Source organism: Ambystoma mexicanum, chromosome 5q (assembly GCF_040938575.1).
Source record: "Ambystoma mexicanum isolate Mex_15411 chromosome 5q, UKY_AmexF1_1, whole genome shotgun sequence".
In the NCBI taxonomy this organism is placed as follows: Eukaryota; Metazoa; Chordata; class Amphibia; order Caudata; family Ambystomatidae; genus Ambystoma; species Ambystoma mexicanum.
In genome coordinates this window covers 1,313,810,648-1,313,837,941 of record NC_090933.1, presented here as the reverse complement: position 1 = coordinate 1,313,837,941, position 27,294 = coordinate 1,313,810,648, and the positions used below count along the sequence as shown (strand labels likewise).

Here is a 27,294-nt window from a genome sequence, read left to right as displayed (position 1 = left end):
AAACATCAGAAACCAACAGGCCTGCCAAAAACTTTGGTGCCTACCGATCCTCATGATCGAGCACCCTCCCTGCATCCGACATCTCGGCATGCGTCCGTGTATTCCACCCATAAGGGCATCTCTTTACAAAAACACACTAGCAGCGATGCACCGGCTAAGAGCATGTCAGCCCAAAGGTTTTGGTGCCTACAGGCACATCCAAAACCCAGACATAAGCTACGCGAGAGTCTTGAAGCTATAGTTTCGATGGCAGAATGGCCAAAATGCACTTCCTCTCGTCGAGGGGAGTATACTGCAGAGTCACAGCCCCTATCTAAGGCCTTATCTAATAAGTCCCGCTCCTTCTGGGTGTCCCTGACCTCCTAGAGAACCCTCTCGCCTCCCATCAGGTTCATCCCTGTGGGTCAGAGTGAGGTTTGAGAGCTATATGGACAAACCGTCACAGTTTGTGGACTTTTCTGAAAAGTTGATTACACCCAAAAGACCTAGGGAGGAGGATCCCTGCCCTATTTTACCAAAGGTGCAGAAGCTTACAAGCCAAGCTCAGGAAGAGGTTTTCCAGTTCTCAGAACCAGAAGAGGCATATGAGGTCTACTATGGTCATGAGGACAATCCGTTTGGTCAGGACATAATTGACCAGTGCCCAGATTGAGATCAAGATCAGCCGGCAGAGAAAGCACCTTGGCTTTCCCCCACTCAGACCACTGACCAAGACGTCATCTGTCTGGATCCTTCCTTCTCGCCCCCACAAATGCAGGCATCGCCTATTGATGATCAGATGGCCTTTAATGCAATCCTGAAGAGGTCTGCAGACCACTTCCAGATTGCCATGCAGGAAGCAGTTCAAGACACTGACTTTGTGGAGATTTTGAAGGAACCACCCGCCTCCCCCAACAAGTCGGCTATCCCCCTGCTAAATTCTATTAAGAAGCACCTCACACCTGCTTTACTGTCCCCTCCCATTATTCTGGCTGTCAACCCTCGAGTTCAGAAACTGTTTCACAGTTCGCCGCCTGAACCTTTGTACATCCGAGGGCATGCCACACCAGACTCCCTGGTTGTTAACACCACCAGGAAGAGGGCTGGGGTGCCACAGTCTATTGCAGAGGTGCCTCCCGACAAAGACTGCAAAAGGTTGTACACCCTTGGCAAACATATCACCACTTCGGCAGCTTATTCAACAAGAATTGAGAATAATCCCACTCTACTTGTGAGTTATAGTGATATGCAGTGGAACCTGCTTCAGGAAGCCCTCCAAGAAGTTCTTCAACCTGTTTGATCATGCCTGCTGCTGGTCATATCGGAGGGAGAAGAGGTGACCCACAACATCTGGAAAAATACGCTGGACGTAGCTGAGATGGCGGGGCGTACTCTAGCTCAACATTGCAGTAAGTGATCCAATTGTTGACGCAGGGGGATTACATGGCAACATTGGATATGAAAGATGCATACTTTCATATTTCAATGTCGCCAGCGCACAGAAATTTCATGATAGAGGACAAGCACTAGCAGTTCAAGGTCCTTCACTTCGGCACTGCATCAGCCCCAAGGGTGTTTACCAAGGTACTGGCGGTAGTAGCTTCTCACCTGCGCCAGCAGTCCATCCCAGTCCATCCTTACCTCGACGACTGGCTAATAACAGGGGATTCCTACGAAACATGCTATCAAATACCTAGAAGCCGGTAAATCTCCTCTTCAGTCTGGGGTTCTCGATCAACGAGAAGTCCAGACTAGTCCCCGGCCAAGTTGAGTAGTTTCAGGGTGCAGGGGCTCTTATTCAGACAAAAGACTGGTTTGTCTTCCCCTCCAACTAGAAAGTCCAAAACATGCTGTTCCAGATCCCTCACTATGTAGCCAGTCGCAAGGTGACCGTACGCAAAGCCATGCTACTGTTAGGGATGATGGCCTCCTGCATTTATCTAGTCCCACACGCACAGCAAGAGTGGCTCTTGAGCCAATGGTGTCAGGCCAGCAGACAATAGGGCGATATAGTCGTGGTCTCGGCAGCCCTCGTTCTCTCTCTGCAGTGGTGCACAAGGGAAAATATCTTGCAAGGGATGGCCTTCAGCACCCCTGCAGTAGAAGCCACTCACCACAGACGCATCTCTGATGGGGGTGGGTGGGCTCACCTCCTTCATCAGACAGCACACAGCGTTTGGTCCCCAGCAGTAGCAGCCAACAATATAAACCTGTTGGAACTAGCTGAACAACCAAGGGGGCACGCACTCTCCAGGGCTATCCAGAACATATGGAAATGGGCTCTCAAACACAAGATGTTCCTCCTGTCACAACACATTCCAGGGGAACTCCATCTTCTGGCAGACGTGCTCAGCAGAGACTTCCCGCTACACGTAGAGTGGTGATTGCACAAAGACATTGTCTTCAACATCTACACAGACTGGTGCTTCCCAGAGATCAACTTGTTTGCGAATCTGGAGAATCCACAATGCCCAGATTACACCTCCAGGTACCAACAGAATCTCTCCAAGGGAACAGACTCTGGATAACATGGTTAGGGAAATTTGTCTAAGCCTCCCCCCCACCCCCAACTCCCCTACTCAACAAGATAGTGAACAAAATGCAACAGGAACCTGTCACAATGATTCTGGTGATGTGGGCCCTCCAACCTTGGTTCTCCTATCTTATGGCAATGTCAGTCTCCCCTGCGAGGACGCTGCCATGTCCGTACAACATGCTGTCACAAGACGGGGGGGGTACACTTCATCCATGCCCACAAACTCTCAATTTAGCAGCCTGGCTCCTGAAGTCATAGAGTTCGGACACCTCCAACTCCCTCAAAGATGTATGGACATACTTGGAGTGGCATGAAAACGTAACACCAGAAATTGCTACTCCAACAAATGGAAACGCTGTGTCATCTGGTGCTATGCCAAGAGCACTGATCCTACTGAATGCTCACCAACACATATTGTCCTGTACCAAACTCACCTATTAAATTCAGGCTTGGTTTTCAATTCCTTAAAGGTCTACTTAGCTGCACTTTCAGCCTACACCACTTCCCAGAAAAAGGTCTTGTGGTGGAAAATTCCAGTAATCAAGGCTTTTATGCAGGGGGTTAAAAATACTTCATCCCCCTATCTCCAACCCAGCTCTCGGATGGGACCTGAACGTTGTACTTACTAGACTAATGGGACCTCCCTTTGAACCTGCGCATAAGGCTAGCCTTAAAGCCTTAAAGCACTCACGTACAAAACCGCCTTCCTGGTGGTAGTCACATCGACAAGGAGAGGTAGTAACTGCAGGCCCTGTCAGTTCAAGAACCATTTGTCACGATACACAAGGATAAGGTGGTCCTGCGCACTCACCCTCTATGTGTGCCTACATTTATTTCAAAGTTCCATGTCAACGAATCAATAAAACTACCCACCTGTTTCCAGAATACCACTAATGTGGCAGAAAGAAGCCTCCACACACTCGAAGTGAGGAGATCGGTAATCTGTTATCTTGAAAAAACTAGGCCACTAAAGAAAACAAACCACTTTTTCATTTCTGTTGCAGCTGGTAGAAAAGGGGACCCTGTCTCTAAATCAGGGATTTCAGAGTGGATCGTAAACTGCATCACACTCTTGCCAAGAGAAATCTACCCTTCAAGCCTAGAGCACACCCTACTCAGGGCACATGTGCTTCCATGGCATTCATTGCAAATGTTCCTCTTGAGTCCATTTGTAAAGCAGCAACCTGGACTTCTGTACACACCTTTACACAACACTCCTGCCTAGATACACACTCTAGGTCTGATTCTCAGGTGGGATAAGCGGTGCTAAGACATCTCTTTGCTACTGTTCCTTCACACATCCCACCACCATCTCTGGGTACTGCTCGCTAGTCTATGAACACATGTGATTCTGAACAGATTAACAAGCATCAGAAGACATGTATTACTTCCCGTAATAGCATTTCTAATGATTGTATCTGCTTAGATTCACATGGGCCCACCCTTCCTCCTCTCATGGAGTAGAAGGAGCATAGACATCGTACACCATCTCGCTTCTGTACTCGCTCACGCCGACTATAAGGCTCCCTCCTGGCAGAAAAAAACACACCTAGAGGGACCTCAACGCGTGAGGGATTTTGGGTACTCTACACATCACGTTAGGGATTGTGGTACATGCCCATGTCGACGTCCCCGTTCGATCCTCAAAAGGAAGATGCAATACTCTGCGGTTACCACTAAATGTCGGACTATATGCACAGCGCGTGAATGGAAGCAGATACAATAATCAGAAATGCTATTACGGTAAATAATGTATGATATATATGAAAGAGTTCAAGAGTTTAAATATAAGCATACCTGTATTATATTTTCTTAGATGCAGATCTTGGTGAATCTGGAAATGGAGATGATGGCCAGTCGCACAGTAGTTTTTGATGCAGATGTTTTTTTATTAAAAGTAGATATGTACTCAGAGTTCAAGTGTACATATGAAGTGTTGAAGAGGGTTAGGTGTAAAGGTTGTAATATACCGTCCCGTATGTAACCCCGTTTCCTCCCCCAACATCTCAAAGTCTTTTATACTCCCCTCTTGCCATATGTTGCCCATTGTTGCTATCCCTACCGGTTCCCAGTGCTTCCTGATCATCATCCTTATTTGTTTTTCTTTTCCCGCCAGTGCAACTAGTGGCACTTGCGGGGAACACGGGGAAGGGGTCTCCATTATCTGACAGGCCCTACGCCACATTTCCCACCCTAGTATCATCATCTTTGGGCACCCTTCCATATCTGATCTGGGCAACCACATCATTTCTTTTAAGAAAAATGGGGCACAGTCCAGTCGAAACAGCCTGGACTCTGAGGTTGGTTCTTCTAAGAGCCATTTTGCTACATATTGTAGCTGGCTGGCTATATAGTAGATTTCATAGTTTGGCAATGTTATACCTCCTCTCTTGAATGAGTTTTGTAGCTTCCAAAGGGCAACTCTGTTCCTCGTCCCATGCCAAAGGAATTCCTTACGAATGCCATGTATCCTAGCAAAGGATCGCCTTGGTATCAGGTATGGGATGTTCCCAAAATAATGCAGTAGTCTTGGCAGGACCACCATTTTCAACATTGCCCCTCGTCCCATCATCGCCAAGGGGAGCTTTACCGAGAACTTCATACTATTTTCAATACTATTGATCGCTTTCTCAGTGTTATGTTGGTGCTCTGCTTCTACCGTGTGATCGATGTCTATCCCAAGATATCGAAACGTGTTGACCTCCCATGGTATCTGTAAAACAGGTAATTGATCTAATGGGATCCCTTTGTATCTGCCCAGGGGAAATATACAAGATTTTTTAGGCTTCAATGCTATGCCAGACAGCCCTGCAAATCGCTCCATAAACTCCAGAACATATTGGAGGTTTTCTTCAGGGTAACGTAGGTACAACAGCATATCGTCTGCATACAAGGAGATTAAGTGCGGTTCCCCTTTTATGGTGATGCCTATTATGTCATACTGCTGCCTCAGGTATATCGCCAGGGGCTCTAGGGCTAAAATATACAGCATAGGGGAACACGGGCATCCCTGTCTAGTACCTCTACTGAGTTGCCACCTCTCTGATATTACTGCTCCCGTTTTAACCCTGGCCAGCGGCGTGCTATATAATAGTTTGACCCATTTGAGATACCCAGGTCCTATTCCATAATTAGTCAGGGCCGCAATCAGCCAGGGCCATTTGACTGAGTCAAAGGCCTTCATTGCATCCAACGATACAATTGCCATTTCGCTCGCGTCCCCGTCCGCGTGTTCAATAACCCGATGGAGTCATCTGAGGTTATTGGATATATTCCTATTAGGGACAAAACCGGTCTGGTTGGGGTGTATTAATTTATTAATAAACCTCCTCATTCTGTTAGCCAAGACCGCTGTTAGCATCTTGCTATCCTGATTCAGCATTGACAGCAGTCTATATGAGCCGCAATCATTGCCGGGCTTATTGGGTTTAGGGAACCGCCTCTCTTAGGGACTCTGGTAGCCTTCCCCCTTCATATGCCCCATTTAACATCGCCAAGAGCGGGGGAAGCACTTAATTTCTGTACATTTTATAAAACTCGCTAGGGAGTCCATCGGCCCCCGGAGTCTTGCTGGTGGGCAGTTGCACCACTACCTCTTCTAGTTCCTCTAGATTAATTGGAGCATCCAGCTCCTCTTGCTCCTCTGCACTCATTTGCGGCAACCCAATGTCTTCCAGTGTTTCTCTTATTTTCCTGCAATCTCTTCCCTCTTCATCTCCGTAGAGGTGTCGGTAATAGTCTACAAATTCCTGATTAATGCCTTCTTTGGTGTCCGCTATGCGCCCATCTTCCTTCGTTACTGTTCCCATTGTGGGTCTAGGGGTCTCGCTTTTATATAACCATGCCAGGGCCCTCCCTGGTTTATCCCCTCCTGCATGCTGTCTCTCTATGTACTTTTTATAGTTGAGATTACACAATCTTTCCCAGTGCCCAGCACATTTCAGTTGCAGCCTGAGTATTGCTTCGTTATCCTCTTTGGTATTACCTCCCCTTCTTAGCGCTGTTTCTAGTTCTTTTTCTGCATCTTGTAGTTCAGCTAATATCCCTCCTTGTAGTCCCTTGGACTTAGCTATGGCTATCCCCCTCACTACCACTTTAAAGGCTTCCCAGAGCATACCCGCTGTCTCAACACTGCCAGTATTGATCTCACAATAGCTTATTATTTCCTCTTTCAAATCCTCCATGAAAATTGTATCTTTCAGTGCCTCTGCTCTGAGGCGCCACGTTGGTATCCGTGCTCTCGGGGGTCGGTATTGCCATACTAGTACCAGTGGTGAGTGGCCTGATAGGACCCTCGCTTTATATTCTGTCTGTGCTATTTCTGCCATTAGCTCCTGTGTGGTAAACATGTAATCCAGCCTAGTTTGTAAATTGTATGGGGCTGAATAATGCGAATATTGTCTGTCTTGCAGATGGCGCACCCTCCATGCATCCTCAAACCTGAAATCCGTTAAGTGACTGCAACGCCCTGTCAGCTGGGGTGGGTCTATCTATTTTGCCATCTGATCTGTCTATTTTCAGGTTTAGTGCGCAGTTAAGGTCTCCTCCCCCGATCACCGCCCCCCCTAAGCACATGCTGATTTTGTTGTATAGGGTCCTAAAGTATGCCGCTGCGTCCCGATTCGGGGCATATGTGTTTATGATGCTTATTTCCTTGTTTTCCATCAGCCCTCTTATTATAACCATCCTCCCGTCTGCTTCGACTGTAGATTGTAATAGCTGGAATGGGACATGCGGTGCTACCCAGGTAATCACCCCTCTAGCATAGGCCAAATATGTTGCCCCTACGACGGTCCCCCCACTTCTTCCGGATCACCTCCAACTTTTCTTGTGTGAGGTGAGTCTCCTTTATCAGGGCTATGTCTATTTTCTGTCTACGCAGATACATCATAACCTTATTCTTTTTTAGATAGCTAGTGAGCCCTCTAACATTCCAAGTAATTACTTTAAGGTCCCCCATGATGTAATAGGATCCTGCTCCTCCCTCCGCAAGTACAGTCCATATCTAAGTTTTTCCCTTTAGTTTTAGGCTCGGTCTCCAACACAAACTTCCCCTAACTATAAACACTTCAACTTCCCCAACCGCCCTCCCTCCCTCCTCCCTTCCCAACCCCAACACACTTCCCATCTCCCAGCATTCCCTCTTCTCCACCCCTTCCTCTTCTCCAACGCCCCTCCCTCCCCCCTTTACCCCCTGCCCAAACTCGCCCTTCAACCCCCTCTTATCTCTACCCCTCCCCAACTGTTGCCCAGCTCCATCCCTGGATCTCAGGCACCCCTGCATCTAGTCCTTTTCCAGCAATTGTCCATACTCACGGCTCAGCAGGGAGATATCGCCCTAGTAGCGGTCCTACTACTCTAAGTCCTGGGGGTAGGTTGTCTCCATCTCTTAGCTCCTGTTTTGCACATCAGGCTAAGCGCGCTTGACGCTGCCCAGGTTGCTTTTTACAATTTATATTCCAGTCCAACGTGTTCAAGTGTCACATTTTACAGTTTCCCATTACTATCTTTTCTAGCCGCGTCCTTGTTATCTGTTGTACAGTCTCTGCTCCCGGCCCCCCCTCCTGCCTCTTATCATGCATGTTTTTTTTTAAATCACTTATCGTGCTCCTCTCGACCTTGCTCCTCATCTGCTTCCGGACCGCCATGTGCATCCAGCCATGTCGCCACGTCTTCTGGGGTGTCAAAAAAGATTTTGAGCTTTGCGGGGTACAAGAGCATGTATTTGAATCCAGCAGTCTCCTCTTGATCGCCACATAGCTGTAGCGCTGTCTCTGCACCAGCATGGTGTAATCAGGGTATGCAGTGATGGTCGCAGACGCCCTTGTTATCGTCCCTCCTTTCCGAAAGAATTCCAAGATCTTCTCTCTGTCCCTGTAATTCAGGATCTTCGCTATAATTGCTCGACGGGGGCCCCGGGTTGCGGATTCCTCATTAGGGCCCTATGCGCGCGTTCGATTGCGAACCCTTGGGAGAGCTTGCTAGCTCCTATTTCCTGTATAATCATGTTCTCCACATAGTCCGTGGGATCTTGGCCTTCCTCCCCCTCCGGCAGGCCATGCGTATGTTATTGCATCTCGCTCTTCCCTCGGCCTCCTCCGCTTGGTTCTCCAGGTTGGTCACCTGTTGTTTCAGTATGTGGACTTCCTTGGCATTGTTTGTGCTGGTATCCGTGTTAATTTTCACCGCACTCTCTAGGTCATTCGTTCTTTCCGCCAGGGCTCTCTCATCTTGTCGCAGCAGATTGACCTCTATCCCCACTGCATCTATTTTGGTTTCCAGTGTGGTTCTCAGGTCTGCCATCGCTATTCCCCACAAGGTTTTCAATTCCATGATGGCTGTTAAGATCAAGTGGTCCTCTCTCGGTGAAGCCGCGTCTGCGGGTGTGGCAGCCATACCTTGTGCTGGGATGGTGGGGGGCTGTTGCGACTTAGCAATTATGTCCATTGTGGGCTGCTTGCCCTTGGTTTTACCTCCTCTTACCTCTTACAGATATTGGGCCTCATTACGAGTCTGGCGGTAACCAAGCTGGAAAAACTGGCAGGTTAACGCTGGACTCGCATTACCATTCTGCCTCCGTGATTCCCGGAATCACCGGGGCATTACAACCCTGGTGACCCGGTAATTCCGGAGGCGGAATTCGGTAAATCCCCATTCCCATGGAGTCCTATCGGACTCCATGGGAATGGGGAAGTGGAAACACTGGCACCATCTTGTGATGGTGCCGTTGTTTCCACATCCGCCTGCAGGCGGGTGGTGTTAAAACCGCCAGGTCAGACCTGGCGGGAATGACACCTCCCACCTGCAGAACTCGAGATCAGCCGGTCCGGAAACAACGGTGGCGGCGTGTTTACCGCCACCGTTATTTCCGGACCGACTGACTCGTAATGAGGCCTATTGTTCCACCCTGTCTTTACCCCAGGATCCGGTTCATCTGTAGTGTGCGGGTCTTTGGCCCTCCGCGGCATCTTCTTCGTGGCTGCAGTCCGCCTCGTGGGGGGTTGCAGCTCTTACTTCCTGAGGGTCTTGTTCATGGGATCAATATGTGCTCTGGCACAGCACTTTTCCCGTGGCGCGGACCTTTCCTAGCACTCCCGTGGCAATTTCTGTGCGCGCCGCGTGCATCATATGCCACCCTGTATAATGCGCCTTGGTCCGACTCCTGGCGCTACACACCCAGGCAGTGCGGCATCATGCTGTTGCATGTTGCAATATAGTTTGGGCTGTGCACCATTGGCCTGCTGTATTCTGGTAGGACCACCAGTGTCCTATTATGAGCAATTTCGGTCATAGGCCGCCCCTGTTCGCCTTTCCCCAGCAGTGTGTGCTTATCTGAGTGATCTGAAAGCTACTCATGATGCTCCCCACTAGCCATGGAGGAGGGCTCCACTGCTGCTACCAGGCCCATCTTGCTTTGCCTTGAAGGGGGGCTGCCTGCTCTGTCTTCAGCCTCCGGAATATCTTCTCCCCCCACGTCGCCTGACTGGCCCCTCCTCCTCTTTTTCTCTGTCCATTCTCCTCGCTACCCGCCATGGGTAGGTTCACTGTGGGCGGGGGGCACCACGACAGCGCTGCGCCACCCTTATTGGGGGGCTGTGCAGCCTCAATGTTCTTAATTTCCATGGGCTTATTCACGCCCTTGACATCCCCAGCAATCCTCTTATTCTGAGGCGTTGGGCTCCCGCCACCCGTAGTCTCGCTTCCTAGGCTCTCCTTGTGGCCGCGGGCGACCGTACCTCTCTCTGGCCCGTTGATGTTTCACTGCTTTGGCCCGCTCTATGCTCTCCGGCTCCAGGGCCCCTCAGCACACTGCGCTTCCCATCGGGCCGGTGGGCTTCTTCCGGTCCCGGCTCCCGCTCCTCGTTTGTGCTCCGGGTGCTGGAGGGATCCCCTCGGTGCCCGCAGAGGCGGCCTGAGACGTTCCTCCTTCGTTTCCCGGCCCCGGGCACACCCGGGCTGCCGATGCAAGGCAGGCAAGCTCATAGACATCACTTTGCAGTTTGTGGCGTCCCTCCACAGCTGCAGCGCTTTGCACAAGGGTGCCAGTTACTCCGTCCTCTCCGGCCCCTGCTTCACCTTCCGTGACTCTGTTCCTTTGTTCGGTCACTGAGCAGCCGCCATTTTGTAGCCAGCTCAGGACCTCTGCCGCGAGCAACAATGTTGCATAAGTCCTTCAATATCCCATTAGAGGCTCCATGTATTCATGCAGCCCCGGTATCTTTTTGATCTTGAATTTCTTGCTATTATTCAGCGTGCTTCTTTGGATACATTGACGGATCCACGGAGCACTTCTAGAGAGCAGCCTCCTCCATGGCTGCTAGGCCACGCCCCCCCGAAATTGACTATTCTATGTTCACATTTCAATTGAAAGTTTTTTTTCCAAACCTTTTTAAACCCAGCATAACTTTCATGATATAGATTGTATGTTTTATTTTCACCTACAGGGGAGGATGGGGGAGTAGCCCACAGTGTGGCACTCGAACCCGGGGCATGTCGCCCTGGTGTAGCACCCAGTTAGACTCTGAAGCTTCCACCCTTGTCCTTAGAGGTGGTGCCCCAGCTTGAGTCTCCACTAGAGTGCATCGCCCCCTCTCCTCCTACCCCGCCTCTGTTACCAGGAACCTGCACACCGCCTGGTCCACATCCAGTCCTACACATATGTGTTGAGGTACAGCAGGGCTTTTTTTTTTGTTTATTGCAATCGCCTATTATAGTACATTGTGACCAGATGAATGGATCACCATTCAGGGAGCACAGAAATTGGAGTTAAAGGGGACTTGAGTTTGATACGTGCCACACAGGGATATGGTTAGGCCAAGATTGTTAAATATTGTGTGCCTTGACACCCTAAAAAAAAGGTGTTGCTTCTGTTATGTTAACAATATTTATAACGTGCATGGTCACATGGATGGATCTGTGGGATTATGTTGCACAGATTCCCCTGGAGCAGGGTGAGTAGAATCTCCACTGTAGATCAACAGGAATCATGTGTGTGATCACTAAATTGTGTCAATCAATTCTTGGATATCGGCAGTGATGGGGCAACATCCCCATTGGTTACTAGGGATTTGATGAAAGCCGTTCTTGGTCACAGCACAGAGGATGCAGGGGTACGCTGAGATTCAACCTGGGGGACATTTATCAGAATCCACAAAAAGGGATCTGGATCGTGTTGTGGGAGCCTGGTAACTGACCTATTTACACCCACTCCTTAACAATAGAACAGAGTGTGTACCCCCTCCTGAAAACGACACAGTGGTACTTTGATCAGGGAGACAGACCTGGGCCCCCTCTGGCCAGTTAAATTTAGTACCTGGCAATGGGCCATGTGTATAAACAAGAGGGCAAATGGGGTGATATTGGGGAGTTTCGGGTAGTCTCTCATACACTTTACCTTGTTGCCAGAAATGGAATTCTAATGATCTCTGACACAGGCTTGTTCTTTCTGTCACTCCTGGGGTAGATGGATGGGTTTGGAGTTTATCTAGGTTTAAAGTCCACGTTTGAATGTAGTGCCGGCGTGGTCTGTGCCATTCTCACTGTGGGAAGAGATTGGAGCTTTACCTTTAAATCACAGTTCTGTCCTTGTTTCCTCAATGGTGCTGTTGGTTATATTATTCACGTTTGGACCAATACACAAGTCGTTACATAATGGATTGGTCAAGCAGGCATCCAATTTGTTGCAAACTCCTGCCTTTATGGTTTGTATATTGGAACTGGGAGCTTCCATGTACACATTTAGTCATTTCAGAATAAATAAAATATTAGAATGTATATACCTGTTCCTGATGATTCAAAATATTCATTTGAAATAGTTTTTCTCCTAATGTTTTGGATGCTTACATTTTCTAAATAAAAATGAAGCACCTGCTGCATGTTACCTTGGTCCCGTTAAATGCTCTCATTGGAGCACCACTATGCTGCCACGTATTAGGGCACCCTTCCCCAAAAAATGGCACTTCAAAGTCGTATAAGTTACTCTGTGAGTTCACATCTTTGCTACTCAGCAGAGTCTTCTTGTTACATGTGATGCCTGCGATTGTGAACATGATGAAACTAATAATGTGAATCTCCTTTTATGTTAATAGGTGACTGATGCCCCAGAAATGCAACAACAGTGGTTTAGATTCTCTGGAACGACGCAGTGAAAAGCTTCATTGTTTGAATATGCAATTGCCAAGCATCTTAGAAGAGTGCAAGTTTGGGGGCCAGTTGTCTTTTTCAGAGTATTCAGGAACTGAGTTTGAGAAGCCTGTTGGATACATGATGGCTGTCCATGCAACCCCTTCATGGTAGCATCCAGTAACCACGCATGTTTGTTCCATCATTCCTGGGGGACAGAGCTATCTAGCAAGAAAATTGTGTTATGTGCAGTAAGAAAATCACTTCTCATTAGTGCTCTGAATTTGGGAAAAGCTTCAGTGAAAAGGCTTCACTTATTGGCACCTGACAAAATAAACAGACAAGAAACTTGAAACGTGCACAGAATGTGGGAACAATTGCCATCTCAAAAACATACTTATTTGCAACATGACATGGGTGAAAAACCTTATCAGTGCACAGAATTTGATAATAGCGTCCATTTGCATGCTACACTTATGTGCCACCAGCAAATGCATAATGGTGAGAAATCACATATCTGCATTGAATGTGGGAAATGGTTTGCTAAAATGGCAGATCTTATTATCCACCAGAGAACACATACAGGTGAAAAACCTTACGAGTGCATTGAATGTGGGAAAGGGTTTGCTCAAAGGGGACTTCTTATTAAACACCAGAGAACACATAAAGGAGAGAAACCTTATGAGTGCTCTGAATGTGGGAAAGTGTTTGCTACAAAGGGCGAGCTTACTAGCCACCAGAGAACGCATACAGGAGAGAAACCTTATGAGTGCACTGAATGTGGGAAAGGGTTTGCTACAAAGGGCATACTTAATTTTCACCAGAGAACACATACAGGTGAGAAACCTTATGAGTGCATTGAATGTGGGAACAGGTTTGCTAAAAAGGCACAACTTATTAGCCACCAGAGAACACATACAGGTGTGAAACCTTATCAGTGCACTGACTGTCGGAAAGGGTTCGCTACAAAGGACCAGCTTACTATCCACCAGATAACACATACAGGAGAAAAACCTCATGAATGCACTGAATGTGGGAAAGGGTTTGCTCGGAAGCAACATCTTATTATCCACCAGAGAACACATACAGGTGAGAAACCTTATCAGTGCACTGAATGTGGGAAAGGGTTTGCTGAAAAGGGACACCTTATTAGCCACCAGACAACACATACAGGTGAGAAACCTTATGAATGCATTGAATGTGGTAAAGGGTTTGCAATTAAGGGACAACTTATTAGCCACCAGAGAACACATACAGGTGAGAAACCTTATCAGTGCACTGAATGTGGGAAAGGGTTTGCTGAAAAGGGACACCTTATTAGACACCAGAGAACACATACAGGTGAGAAACCTTATGAGTGCATTGAATGTGGAAAAGGGTTTCCAATGAAGGGACAACTTATTAGCCACCAGAGAACACATACAGGTGAGAAACCTTATGTGTGCATTGAATGTGGAAAAGGGTTTACTAAGAAGATGTATCTTATTAGACACCAGAGTAGACATACAGATGAGAAACCGTATCAATGCACTGACTGTGGCAAAGGGTTTGCTACAAAGGACCAGCTTTCTCTCCACCAGAGAACACATACAGGTATGAAACCTTATTAGGCACCAGACAAAACATGCATGCCTGGGTCTATTTCAGTGTAGGGAATGTGGCGAATACTTCAGTACACAGGATGTTCTTATTTGACAAGAGATAGGACATGTAGGTGGTGAAATGTCTTCTGCCATTGAAGGTGCTTCCGAGAGAAGGAGTTGTTTCTACAGTGATACTGAGTTTGGCATGGCTTTTGAGTAACACTGTGAAGAACCTGCCTCCACAGCTGTTCTCAGTTTCCTATGGCTCACAAATGATGGCTGGTTATGATTGTTGAATCACTGCTGTTTGAAATGCATCCCTTCTGGATTATTCAGAAGGGAGACTGTACCTTCTGTGTTAAGGTAACCATCCTATGGAACACTTAGCATAAGGACTTCATGCAAATTAACAGGCACCAACATTTTGGAAAAGCTTAAATACTCAGTGGTAAAAGCAACAACTATAGTCTCTCATATGATATACGGGGTGTCCCTTGGGACCTCAGCAGCTAGTAAGGGCTCTGGCCTTAAGGGGAGGGCTCCTACCCTGCCCGCCAGCTCTGGGCTTAGCTAAATTCTAGCACCCTTCTTATGCATCAGGGAAGCTACCAGCTACTGAAATGGAACCCAGAGGGTTTCTCTTCTTCTTTTTAATTGCGTCATAGATTCTAAAAGTGGATTTGGAGATGCTCCAGAATGCTTTTCCCTTTAAAACTCCATTGCACAGCTCTATCAATGTACAGCCCTTACAATGTACTACACTCACAGGTTCTGCAACACATCAACGACAGTTCCTGTCGCATCTAATGCACACATATAGAAGGTTTTCACAAAACAGAAAGTCTTCAGGGAGAGAGGCACAATATGCATTACATAAGTATTATCAATTGCCATTTCACTGTACAAACCTCTTAAAGCCAAGAATGACTAACGTTGTAAATAAGAAGTATTTATTTACACATTCTCTCTAGAATAACACAATATTCAAACTCTCCACATTCATGTAGAATTCAAACGCATTTGTTTGTCTTGTAAGCATCAAGTCTCATATTCTCAAGTCTCATATTCTGTAAACAAATCAGTCTATATCACTTCTTTAGTCATGGAAAAAAAGGAAACTCTTAATACCAGCCTTACAGATAAGTGGTGTATTAACCATTTACTCCCTAAGAATTGGCAATTACGTCCTTCCAAAAATTTGCTAAACTCCCAACTGTAAAATTGGAAGCAATGGACAAATAGGTGCCAGCCTTCCTGCTTTCTCCAACTCGGGTTCATGAATATGTTCAACCCAGTGATTCCAGGCAGTACCAGTGGATGGTGGTCTACAGGGATTTCTGCCCGATATGCAGAGAAACTATAAAGTAAAAATGTATATTTTATTTTACATACATTTCTAGTCATAAAGGAGTGTGAATTACAGATTTACAATGTTTTCTACTTGACTAAACCAACAAATTACTTGACTCTCGGGAATGTTCTTTATGATGGATATACCTGCCATAGATGTCTCGTCTATGATATCCATATCCTAGCGCAGCTGTTCTCTGGAAACCTTTCAGTCGCTAGGGGGGCTGCATTGCTCTGCATCGGTCGGACGCCTCTTTGTGCCCGCATCAAAATGATGTCTGGGCCAGTACAAGTAGTGGTGCCACACCCCATTACCTCAGTTTCTCCCTCTTTCCCTAGCACTGTTGATGCTGAGGGACTGTAGAGCTGATGGTGTACAAGCTTCCCAGAAGAGGGGCAGGTAGGAAGTGCAATGACGAATCTGTGGCAGGAACATCCATCAGAAGGAACAGTACCAAGAGGCAAGTCATTTGTTCTACTAATTGATTCCTTCCTGCCACGGATTCCCCATCTATGATGGACTCCCAAAGCAGTTTGTAATCTGGAGGAGGGAGGAAAGCAAGGATACCACTGAAACCAGACAACTCTGAAGGATTGCCCTATCAAAATGGGAATCCTGTCCCATGGGGCAATTGAAGTAGTAATGCTTAGTGAACACTCAGACCATGGCATCCTGAGATGCAGAGAATAATCCACCTGGGCAGGGTCTGTTTGGTCACAGCCCTGCCAGCACGAGCACCAGCTTAACCAACAAAAAGCTGGTCATCCTTCCTAGCCCCTCGAGTATGAGAGACGTAGAACTTTAGGACCCGTATTGGGGCCAATACATTAAATATTGCCTCTGCCTTGGAAGGGTGAGGCAGAGGGAAGAACACAGAAAGATGCATCTGAGAGATGGTAATCCAAGACCACCTTCGGCAGAAAGGAGGGTCTCACTCAGTCACCTTCTGTTTGGAAAAAAATAATAGGGAGGCAAAACAGACAAAGCCCGGAGTTCACTCACCCATCTTGCGGATTTGATGGCAACCAGGAATATCACTTAAAGGGTGAACAATCTAATAGAACAGGAAAGAAGGGGCCCAAATGGAGCACCCATAAGAAAAGTTGAAACTAAATTCAAATTCCACACCGGAACTACAAACTGGCAGGGGGGAAACTGGTTACACCAACCCCGTAAGAACTGCATAACAGTGGAGAAACAAGCCCTTTTCTAGGAACGTCTTGAACACAGAAATAGTGGCATGGTACCGCTTCACGGTACCAATTTGCAGGCCCGCTTGGGCCAAGGAAAGCAGAAATAAATACAACACATGGGACAAAATAGGTCCCTCTCCTGGCACCCAATTGAAAATCTATGCCACCTGCAGGCATAAATGGATTTTGTAGCTGGCCTCGGAACTGAAAGGAGCACTTTGAGGATGTTGTCTGACAAGTCTCATGCCTTGTATCTCAACTTCTCTGTATTCAAGCATGAATATTCAGGCTGCTGAGGTTCAGATGGAGGACCTGCCCCTCCGACTGGGAGAGCAACTCTACTCTCCTTTGTGCCATGGAGGGCAGATGGACATGTCCAGCAACTCTGTATACCATGTTCTCTGGGCCCAGTCCGGGGTGATCAGGATCAGTGTGGTTCTGAACACACAGGATCTCCTGAGGGCCATGGTTCTGAACACACGGGATCTGAGGGCCAGCGGGATGACTGGGATCAGTGGGAACTCATAAAGGAGGTTGAAAGTCCACTCGACCGTCGATGCACCCCCCCCCCCAAAGAGCCCTGATGAGGAAATTCATTGCAGCAGAATAACTCACACTTCTAGTTGACACTGGAAGCAAAGAGGTCCACTTGATGGGTACACCTCCCCCCACACCCAAAGAGAGATCTCCAGAACTTCCTGACAGAGACTTGTGGTAGGCCAATGTCTGTCTGCTCAATGCATCCGCTGTGATGCTCTCCCGTGTGGCCAGATGAGCCGCCGTCAGGGAAACTCAGTTCTCCAGAGTCTCCTAGCTCCTCTGCACAGAGGCAAGGACCCCACTCCACCTCGTTTGTTGAGGTAGTGTATAGCCACTGTGTTGTCTGTCAGGATCAACAGTCTTGGGTTTTACGAATGGGAGGAAAGCTAGCAGGGCCAGCCTGATCACAGGCAACTCCAGCAAGTTGATGTGCTCCAGAGACTACGTGGGAGACCACAGTGCACTCACCGTAAGATCTGACGCGTGAGCACCCCAACCGGTCAGATACATCTGTGACATTCGTCACCTGGGGCAAGATTGCCAAAACAACGTGCCTCTCAGCAGATTCTCACCCGGCCCACCATGCTAGGTCCTGAGCCACTGAATCGAGACCTCCAGTAGGTCCCATATGTGGCCCTAGAACTACAACCATTGGCAATAAAGAAGCCACTGAAGCGATTTCATGTACAGTCCTGACTCCAGCACCACTAGGCTGCAGGATGCCCAGCAGGCACAGGAAGGCAGAGGCTCAGACTTGTGTCTGTAATAGAAGGACATTGACCATCCATAAAATGAAAGCCACTCCATCTTCGAATGGGAAAGCCCTGCCCAAGTGAGTGTCCAAGACTGCCCGGATAAATCAGAGAGACTGGGACTGCAGAACCTGAGACTTTTCGAAGTTCAGGGAACAGCCTAAACGGTGCAAGATAGTGCATGCACTCTGTCCATGCTCCAACGCTAGCTCCAGTGAGCAAGCTCAGACGAGCCAGTCCAGGCAGGTGAAGACATGGATGCCATCCCTCCTGAGTTGAGCCGCTACCACTGCAAGCTGCTTGGTGAAAACCATGGGTGCTGACGAAAGACAGAATGAAGAATGCAGTCCCGTAGGGATTTACAGGCTCTGGTCTTGTGTATGGGAGGAAAGGTCTTTAAGACCCCCTCCCCTCAATTACAACCCACTTGCAGATTATTATTCATCCACTGTCCATCCATGTGCCTGTGGCCAGGGATGCGGGATGGTTGCAGGACGACCCATATGGATGCACACATTGGCCAGAAAGCTGGTCCCAGACTCCATTTTTGTACCACAACCAGACTCCATTTTGTACATGGTACCACAGGCCTCATGGACAAAGGTTGCCTGCAGAGCTGCAGCTCTCCCCTCGAGATCACGCACAGCGAGCCAGTCATCTCCCTCACCCTCCTCCCCTCTGCGTCCCTGCAGTAGGCCTGTTCCCACTGGAGACTAAGCGCAAACAAGCTACAAGACAAACACTGTATCTTCCACCTTACGCAGTTCATTGCTGACCTGTGAATGACCAGGCAAAGGCTTGGGGTTGCGGAAAACAATCTCCACAAACATGTCCCATCCCCTTGAAGGCCCCTCGTGTATGATGTACGCTGTGGATAACCCCCCAACCTTGCTCTTCTTTTGAAGTACCAGATACATACCCCACGCCTGTGTTCCACTCTGGTTCACCCATAATGCTAATCCCTCTGTAAAGGTTATAAATCCCCTCGTGTAGTTGTGTATGAAGGGGCTTATACTATGAAATGAAACAAGAAGATCTATAACTATTTTAATGCGCACAAAGCTATTAGTTATATGCCTAGGCCCCATACTGTTGGGTGAATCTTATCTCTGCCAAACACTCGCACTGATGTATCATATGTTAATGTACTTGTTCGATATGATGCAAGGTACACGATCCAGATACTCACCGGTTTTGCAATATATGTATGTTCACAAACATGTTCAACTAGCAAACGATCCTAACTATGTATAATGCAAAATGATAAAGCCACAAGGCTATTGTAGATATAATTCATCTTGTAACATGATGCTCATGATAAACGTAAACGTATGTCCCATGTTATACTAGCTCACATATTATTCAATGTACCTGCAACCACACTGGCCTAGTTCTACCTTGCATCCTAATGATTCATATATAACCCAGCAAAGCGGACCGGCAGCAGGCCACAGTGCCTTCTCTCCCATCTCCTGCAGCGAAGCGCACCCAGCCCCCACCATTCTCCCCCCTCATGCCAGTCTGATGGCTAAAGTCCCTTGTTCTCACTGATGCCTCTGATGCTACAAATGTAACCTCTCACCCTTCCGCTGAGCCTGCACCAAGTATTCACCCTCCCCTCAGCCCCCTGACTCATGATGTCAATATGAACTTACTGCGCACCCGAGACTCTAGCTAAAGAAATATGGGCAACAAGCCCCTCACCTCAATGCCTTTTGAAGTAACATCACAGGCCCCCGTGCAGTGTATCACCCCAGCTCACCCCAGACCCATGTCCCATGATAACAAGCAAATAAATGTCTTAAGAAATGTAAGGGAATGATTGAGGAATGTGACAACATAATCTCAAGAATAGGTTTGCCACCTGGACCTCACTTTTATTGTTCAGGTCAGATGGCCAATAATATATCTCTCATGTGTTAAAACTAGATAGATGACGGTTGAAGTATGTGTGGCCACAAGGGCAAATGTCAAGTAGGGTAAATTGTAGCAGTTCAAGACATCACCCGACCCTGCGCTCCACCCCGAAGAGCCCAGCTGATCTGTGCACCTCGCACTGGCACCATGTGGACTTCCACCACTCCTGGAGCAGCATTCTTATACATTGTATACTTCCTAGTTTATGCCACCCAATCCCAACGACATATGTGCCCCATATAGAATACCTCATTGATGAGGTTTTTTTGTAATAAATATGAATGACTTTCTATCGTTTGGCATAGCGCTCTCAGAGTTTGCAGAGTTCTATGCTTGCCCTATTTTGGTTTTGGATAAACTTTAATTTTTATCTTTACCCGCACTTGGTCCTGGTCTCATTCCCTCCTGGGGTGTGTCCATTATTGACTCGCATTGGGGAATTCTTATTGCATTTGGGGGGACGCTCACTTTCACTTGCCGGAAATAACCGGGGCATTACAGCCCCAGTGATGTGGTAATTCCAAAACCGGCATTCTGTAAATACCCATTCCCGTGGAGTCCTGCTGGACTCCACGGGAATGGGGAAGTGGAAACACTGGCACCATGTGGTAATGGTGCTGGTGTTTCTGCGGCTGGTTGCGGTACACCCGCCAGGTCAGACCTGGTGGGTGTAGCACCACACGGCCACAGAACTAGTAGTTAACTGGTCAGAAAACAGTGTTTCCGTTAAATCCGGACTGGCTAACTTGTAATGAGGCCCAATATCCCTGATTGATGGGCTGCTGGGCCCAAGCTCCGAACCTGGGCTCTGACCACTCCCTGCTGAACAGGGACAACCTTCACCCCATAGGTGACCGGTGCTGGAGCCAGTCACTGAGGTTTGTTGCCCTGGGAAACTGAGAGGATAGTAGCTGCTGCAGTACCTCCTCACTGCGAAATTCTCCCTCTGCCTCTCTGGTGCCATCAGAAGGCATCTCTAGCAGCCTTGACTGGATGTCAGCCGCAAACTTTGGTGTTCTTCGCCATGAATGGTGATTGACTGTCTTGCTAGTGATCATGGACGTGCCCACGCAGCCTGCTGTGTCGAGGTCAGATTGCAGCATCTGCCACAATGCCTCCTTGTCCGAGACCAGCGACAGAAACCCCCTCCTTCATCTTTCCCTCTGGAACGTGGTCTGCCGCACCGACTACAGCCGACCAGAGGCCAAAGGATAACTTCGCCATGGCACTGGGTGCATTCACGCCTAGCACTGCTAGATTGCCTGATGTACCATATGTCCAGCCTTTTGCCCTCCCCCTTCGGTGGAAGAGACGGAAAGATAGAGGTTTTCATGCTCGCTCTAGTGGCCTGTTCCACCAGGCTTTCAGGTGATGTGTGGGTGGAGAGGAAAGCTGGGTCAGAAGGTGCAGGACAGTGCTTCCATGCTAGATCTGTGTCCATTGGAGACAACAGAGGCAGGTTTCTCCCACTCTTCCAACACTGATGCCTCTACCACCACGTTGAAGGGCAGCAGCGCCTCTTTGGTGCATTGTCTAGAATGTCGCAGAGTTTTTTTTTGTTGCACTCTGGACCTGGGCGGCACAGAGAACCCCAGGGTATTGGCCCCCTTTGCCATCAGGCACTTAAAATGCAGCTTGAGGTTTACCTGGTGTTGGTGCTGGTAGAATGTTCAACTCCAGGGAAGTTTCCATATTGCTGGACCCTGCCAGGTCAGCTGCCAGGTCCAGCATGTCACCATTGCCATAGAACTCCGCAGGGAAGTCCCTCTCCTCCCTAGAACTCATTTGATCTGGTCGCCTTCCTCATTGTAAATGTCACACTTGTTCCAAATAAAAATGTTGATGGGAAGTGGTACGTATTCCCACAGAGCTGCGGAGTCCATGGCACGCCGCTGTTGAAGCATAACGTAGTTTTACTTTGAACATCAGCACATAAGGATTCAAATACCCTCCTGAATAATAAAAATGGAGAAAGCTGTATTCTCCTATGGCTAATTAGACTAAGCTTGGCACAACACTTGTGCAAAGACTTTTCTTCAAAGTGAAAACATGGAGAATGGAATCCATAAAACTGGAATCTCCAATATTACTCTAGAAGTCAGTTTCCAAGAAATGGATGCCTCACCAGGAGTTCCATCCTCACTGAATGCTGCAGCATTTCCACTTTTTGTAGCATATTCTACAGCACTAGTTTCCTTTTCTCCTCAGGATCCTCTGTACTGTATTACACTATTGCCTATCTCTATTGGAGCATTAGTAGATGGTTCCCTAGCCTGGAATCGGCATATGGATGTGCAATTACACAAGTGTCATGATCTCTGCTTCCAAAAGGTCAGGGTTTTCCCAACTCCCTTGGAAGCAGATCCATAACCCAGGTTCCGAGTGCCAACCAGTCCCAATTGGGACCTTTTGGACCCAGTCCTGGCGCCAGTGGCACCAGGCATCTTAAATATGCCCAGTCCCAGCGCTGGAAGCGCCGGGGTCATAATGCTTGGGTGGACTTACCTGCAGCAGACCATGCTGCTTACTTGCCTGCCAGTTGAGCCTCTGATCCTCTTCTGTTTGGAACTACTTTTCCTGTTGGGTGGGGCAGGAGCCACTCCCTAGGTTCAGAACACTGGAACTCTTCTGGAAAGCAGGAACTCTTTTCTTACTTAGGCGTGGCTGTGGAAGGAGACACCTAAGCACTACAGGAGGCTATTTAAACCACACCCGATGGATGAATCTTGCTTTGCGTTATTCTGCATCCTCTGCAGCAGAACGCTCATCGTGTCTTCTGCATCTGATCCTGGGCCTAAGGAAAAAGGCTTACCATCCTGAATCCAGTCTTCAGCAACACCTATAAAGACAAGAAAGAACAGGTTAGCATTTCGGTCTTCAGTGACAGCGCTTCACTTACCTGACCCATCGGCTGTCACCAACGCCTCGCGCTGCATTCCGGCATCTGAAAGACAAAGGCTTACCTACTCTTCGTGCGCTCCGGAGGTCTTCGCACTGCATTCCGGCATCTGAAAGACAAAAGCTTACCAACTCTTCGCACGCTCCGGAGGCCTTCGGCGCTGCATCCCGCATCTGAAAGACAAAACAAGGTGCGTTTAAAGACATTGGGGAACTTTAATACTCACGTGCCATTACTCCTTTCCACATCTAACCCAGTGGGTATTCCGGCACCCTGCAGCCGCTCCGAACCTGTACCTGCAAAAGAAAAAGACAGTTAGAGCGCATCGTGAAGCAGGCAACAAGCGCTTACTTACGTGCTTCCAGGCGCTTCTATTCATCACACGGGCTCCATCTTCAACTCACTTCAGCCCGTCATCCGCCATCACCGGAACCCTGCAAAACAAGAGACATCATTACTAAAGACTTTTAAAGACATTAGAATTACTTGAAACTTACCGTTCGTGTAGTAAATGACGGGCAGCAGTCCTCTGAAGTCAAGAGGCCTGCTCCCCTTATCCAGTGAAGAAACTGGTTACAGCACCCTGCCCCGAAGCAGATGGAGAGCACGGCGTTCACTTACCTAAGGTGAGCGCGTTAACCTTTAGGGTTCTACAGGAGAAGAGAAAGGGAAGAAGAGAGAGACATTCAATAACCCGGTTCATTAATCCCATATTTTCTATCTGCAGACACCTTACCCTTCGAGTCAGACATACAGTGAACAGGGGTCCAGCCCAAAGAGCCAGCCGTGTGTTACACATCACCTTTGAAGATACGGTATACGCCCAGTCAAGACCGGCGCCTCTACGGGAATCAGGTGAGCGTTACAACAAGGGAGGGTGCATGTCCACTTTTAAAGAACTATCTTAAAAGAAATTGGTGTGGTGTGAAGGGCCCAGAGAAGATGTCAAGTGTCCCATTAAATTATGTTGACATGTATTTTAGAAAAGTGACATTTTGTGAATAGAGTCGAAAGGGCAAATGGAATAGAAATATTTGCTGTGTTGTGTGACCATAAAACTCATGCACATTTGGAAATGAAATGATGCCTTTCTGTCTGAAATGAGAGTTGTGAGTGTAATGATATCATAGCTGTTCTCTAAATTCCAAGAAGGAATAGTGTACATTAATGTTTACAAAATAAAGCTGATCTTAGATAAGTCTAATGTAAAAGTCTCCCACCGGGAATCATACACTGAATGAAATGCTGATGAAATGAATATTGAACTTCAGCCAATATGTCACTGTATTAAAATTAAATATAAAATGTTAGTAATAACTACTTCCTGGTGAATCATGTGTTATAATTATTTATTTATTTTAATCCTTTGTAACGCGCCACATCGCCCGTAGGCCTCAAGGCACATTGGGGTGACCACCTTTATTCCAGTTTTATGCTGGAATGAATAATATTGTCCACTTTCTTAACTTTGTCATGAACATGGAGAGAGTGGGTCGTGACGGAGGAGGTGGGGGTCAAGAGAAGGTTGTAATGAGTGCAGTTGAGGAGTGGGAAAGAGGTGATCATGGAGGGAGCTGGTAGTGAAAGGAGGTGGGTTAAAGAGGAGGAGGTGGCATGGTAGTGCGAGACAATTTAGACATGATTTTGGCTGAAGAACTATAACACAAACTCGCTGTCCCGGCACTAGCAGAGTTTCCCTACCTAAACTCAAAACTAAGGATCTGTCTATGTCAGATTGTCGAAAACAAAACCATCATGTGTCCATAGTACTATTCTGAACCTCACATTCTAAATGAATTCTAAGGTGAAAAGGATGTCTTTGGCTTTGAGTGTTTAATAAATGTTCAGCTGTAGGCTGTTAAACGGCATGTCCGTGGCGGGGCGTGAGAGCTATTCTTCGCACCCAGGTATTTCCCAGGGTGCGCATAGTTTTCTGTATTTTATTTTCCATTACAGAGATGAGCTCTGCATGGACGCATCTCCTGTCGGGGGGTGGTCAGGGATGGGTGGAGGGGGGAGTGGGGAGAAAAAAAATGGACGAGGGACTAGGTCCTTTTTCAGATGACGCCAGCCATTGAAAATACGTTAAAAAATGGCTTCTGTCCTCATTTTAATGGCGGTAGCCATTTCCTTTTGCTTATTTTCTTTTTTTGCACCTATAAGCGTTGAAGGCAGAATCGCAACCAGGAATGGCAGATTCTGATTGGTCAGACCGCCTTTCCCGGGTGCAAAGAATAGTTCTTGACATTCCTTTGGATCAACAGCAACATTTATCTTCAAACTCGTTGTCTTCCTTTTTATGTGTGGTTGGGATACCTGGTATATATGTGAACTCCTGCCCACTCTCCCACCTTTGATGGTTCCACTTGTTAGCCTCCTTGGCTAATATACTTGGTTTCTTATATATGGATGCCTTGTCTCTTATATGCTTGCAGCATGCATTGACAAACTTGAAAGTCTTTCCTCTTAGAAAATTGCTCTTTCTCCAGTTTTAAAAAACATTCCTTTTCTCTGTTGGTTTCGCTATGAGTAATTTAAGCCTGGTGCAGCCACCAATTCACCCCGGTTCTCTCAGTCCCTTTGTGGACACACCGGTTCTTGGTGGCGTCTCGTTTATTCTGCGGTCTGTCGTTGGTCTCCTGCTTTCTGCTAGGCAACAGTTCCTCCACTGTTTTCATGCTTCCGCTGTGCTTGTTTGCTTCTCATGGGAATCTGGTGAGGAAAGTGCTGTGCTCCAACGCTGGTGAGCACCCAGGAGCCCTCCACTGGCTTCTGGCATTCTCGTTTTGTCATTCGCTTGCCGCAGCATTCTCCCTTTTGTTTCCTGAGTGGGTGAGCTCCACCATCTTCCTTCCAGACATCCCTTTGCACAGGGACGAGCTACCCACTCCTGCCAGCAGACTTCTTGTATTTCTTGCAGATCGGCATACTCAAATATTCAACCTGACGGCTTCAGCCCACTGTAACATGATGCGAGGCTGTGCTAGTATATGTAACCTATTTTGACTTGTATGCTTACAGCTTCAGCCCCCCGTAACATGAGGCAGGGTTTTACTAGTATATGGAACCTATTTTTACCTGTATGCTAACAATTTCAGCCCCAGTAACATGAGGCGGGGTTGCGCTAGTATATGTAACCTATCTTGACTTGCATGCTAACATTTTCCGCCCCCCGTAACATGAGGCAAGGCTGCGCCAGTGTATATAACACTAACAACTTTGACTTGTATGCTAACGGTCTCAGCCCCCTGCAACATGAGGCGAGGCTGCGCCAGTATATGCAACACCACCCAGTTTGACGTGTATGCTAACGGATGCAGCCCCCCCCGCAACAGGAGGTGGGACCACGCCAATATGTGAATGTATGTAAAATGTGTAAGAATCCAATGTAACCAACCTGCTTAAGTAAAAGCGCCCAGAGACCTCAGGGTTAGGTGTGCTATATAAATGTCAAAATAAATAAATGTCCCTGACACAGGTGTGCACTTGCTGCCACTAGAGTTCTGCCTGTGCTCGTGGATACCTGTGCTCTGCATTACTCCACTCCTCTTCCTCATCCCAGTGTTGTGGGAATAGTGGTGCCTTCCTTACAGGACACAGGTGTGCACTTGCTGCCACTAGAGCGCTGCCTGTGCTCGTGGATACCTGTGCTCTGCATTACTCTGCTCCTCTTCCTCATCCCAGTGTTGTGGCAATAGTGGTGCCTTCCTTACAGGACACAGGTGTGCACTTGCTGCCACTAGAGCGCTGCCTGTGCTCGTGGATACCTGTGCTCTGCATTACTCTGCTCCTCTTCCTCACCCCAGTGTTGTGGGAATAGTGGTGCCTTCCTTACAGGACACAGGTGTGCACTTGCTGCCACTAGAGCGCTGCCTGTGCTCGTGGATGCCTGTGCTCTGCATTACTCTGCTCCTCTTCCTCATCCCAGTGTTGTGGGAATAGTGGTGCCTTCCTTACAGGACACAGGTGTGCACTTGCTGCCACTAGAGCGCTGCCTGTGCTCGTGGATGCCTGTGCTCTGCATTACTCTGCTCCTCTTCCTCACCCCAGTGTTGTGGGAATAGTGGTGCCTTCCTTACAGGACACAGGTGTGCACTTGCTGCCACTAGAGCGCTGCCTGTGCTTGTGGATTCCTGTGCTCTGCATTACTCTTCTCCGCTTCCTCATCCCAGTGGTGTGTGAGCAGTAGTCTCTTCCTGAAAACTCTGTATAAATGTTTGCAATGGGTTTTGAAGACAAACTAGGTTTGTAAGAAGAGTAGGTGGAGTTGGAAAGTGTTTTGTAAATTTACAAGGCCATTTAGATTTTGAGAGTTGGTCTTCAGGGTTTAACAAAAGATGTTTACTACTCTCCATGGGGGAAAGAGGGAAGGTGTTAGAATAGGCTATTGGCGGAGCTGTGCAGCTGAGCTGTGCCGTCATT

General features: G+C 47.8%; 1 pseudogene; it reads left to right on the top strand.

Annotated features, from left to right (window-relative positions):
* Positions 1–27,294, top strand: part of LOC138498468 (zinc finger protein 850-like) — a 202,954-nt pseudogene that overhangs the window by 82,434 nt on the left and 93,226 nt on the right.